We start from the raw sequence: 2475 nt of genomic DNA on the forward strand, positions 1-2475 counted from the left end.
AAAAAAAAAAATATGAGAAATTAAGGAGTGAACTTTTTTATGAAAATTTGCATAAAGTTTGGAATTCCAACTTTGTTGTTTAATATTAATTTTAATAACTTAATTTTATTAGAGTTATTTCTAAAAGGCTTCTCTGAGGAGAAGTAGGGAAAGATAGGTATGTAGGTCATTGAAATCTTTGGTCTTTTCCCTCTCAAGTAACTTTTTTTTTAAAACCCCACGTCTCCACCTTCTACTAAATGTGTCTTAACAGATGTCAAATTTCTGTTTTAACTTTGTATTAACACAGCTTTCTTAACACAATCTGTAGAAGGTGTAGACGTGGGGTAATGGACATACATATCGCACACCTTCTTCAAAAGTGTCACAACACAAAACAACACGTTTGTCAAAAAGCGTGAAAAACTATTTCTTAGCACATGATAATCATATGGGCAAGGGAGGATTTACCTTAGGTTTTTTTTAACAAATTGTGTAAAAAAAAAATTTGCTCCAGCTTTTGCTGAAAGGTAAATGAAAGGTCTATGTACATTTTTAGCGCATAATTTCAAAAATGCCAAATTTTGAGTTGTGCCTCTTTTGAAGACGGTGTGCGATATGTATGTATGTACATATGTAGTTAAGCGTATGAAAATACAATTTCATTTCTTTATTTTAAATTTTATATGATTTTAAAATGCTTGAAAACGGCAAAAAAAAACAAAATCATGGCCCAAGGAATGAGAGAATGAATTTACCCTGTAATGTTTTTATCATGGAATAGATGATCATGCTCGGCTGAAAAGATCGTTCAACTGTTAAATTCAGATCCATCACCGGCGGATTGGGCCTTCATTACTTTTGTGAAAGACAGTTTACTACTGGGTAGAATAAACTACAAGTGTTTACATACAAGTACATATTTATATATGTACATACATACATATACATACGAGTATATGTATAACGCATGCCCACACAACTTGTTTATTGAAGCTATTTCTTATCATCGCGTTGATAACTGCAGCTGAGAATAGTGGCTTATCAAAGAAGAGGTCCATTGAGTAAATTCGACTCAAATTAAAATTCTACACTGAATTTAGTTTTGAAAGAAATGCGAATATAAACGGTCAGCGTTAAGTTAGTTACTTTTATATTAAGCTTCCGGTAATCACCTTAGACCTAATTTTTTTTGTTGTGATAATTTTTATTTTTTTTATCAATGTAAGTACACTTGAACTTGCATGCAAATTTTAATAATGCAGATTTAATATATTTACCTATAAAACTAGTTGAAAGTGCAGGGAGAATAAAACAAAACACATAAACTGCCAAGTGTTCAGCCAAACATCTCCTCGCCCAATTTGTGGTGTGCATCTCGATGTTTTCGCATAAATTGAGGGTTCTATAGTTTTAACTGCAGATGAATTTGTGTGAAAAATCTTTTCATTGCATTGCAGAAGTACACTCTACCAATTGGATGCCTGGGCCGATTTTTTTTTTCAGTTGCTGCTTGGACTGTGGAATTTTGCGCTTATCTTGAGACAGTGCTATTATTAGACACTAATATGTAGAGAGCTGCATATCTACATTAGAGATGCCAGATCGAAATAAAAAAATCGATTTTCGAAACGATTCGAATCGAAATAAAAATAATCGATGCAGGAAGGAATTGTCAAGATCGATTCATATATTTTCTCAAATAACGTCTTTTATTTAATTTTAATTACAATTTTTAGAAAACATTTTCTAAATAACTGCATACATACTAAAATTTTTTCCAAAATGAGTAATTAAGGCGTGAACTTTTTTATGAAAATTTGCAAAAAGGTTGGAATTCCAATTTTGTTTTAGTATTCGCCATAATTTTATTAGAGTTATTTTTAAGAGGCTTCCCTGAGGAGAATTAGGGAAAGATAGGTATGTAGGTCATTGAATTCTTTTGTCTTTTCCCGCTCAAGTATTTTTTTTTGTACAAGCTCTAAATTCAAATTTCTTTAAAATTTTATAGATTTTCTGGGGCAAACCGTAGTTCAATATGCATCGATTCACGGATCGAACCGGAACTAAAAAAAAAAAAAAATAGAATCGCAGGAGCTCGATTATTCGATCTTCGATTTAGTCAATTTAAAAACGGTATATTTAATCTACATAAGTATGTACATTAGGGAGCCTCAGCAAAAACAGTTGGGATTTTTTCACCGGAATCACATCACACAAAGTTTTCTATTCTAAGACTTCTGCTAAAGTATTTTGGGAAAATATTAAGATTTACGAGGGTTAGACCGATTTGAAAATATGAACCTCCAAAAATTTTATTATTTTCAGCCTTATCATGAGCTTCATTTTCCCCGAACCGGTTTCACTTTTCGTTTCCATGTATTTACTATGGCGGATGAAAAATTTTCAGGTGTATTTTTTTTTCGGGCGAAACTCAGGATAAGGCAGAATATGTATTTACGCTTGGGTGTTTCCATGTAAACTGAAAAAAAAAAA

This window comes from Rhagoletis pomonella, unplaced genomic scaffold (assembly GCF_013731165.1).
Source record: "Rhagoletis pomonella isolate Grant_MI unplaced genomic scaffold, Rhpom_1.0 Rhpom_scaffold_00011, whole genome shotgun sequence".
Lineage (NCBI taxonomy): Eukaryota > Metazoa > Arthropoda > Insecta > Diptera > Tephritidae > Rhagoletis > Rhagoletis pomonella.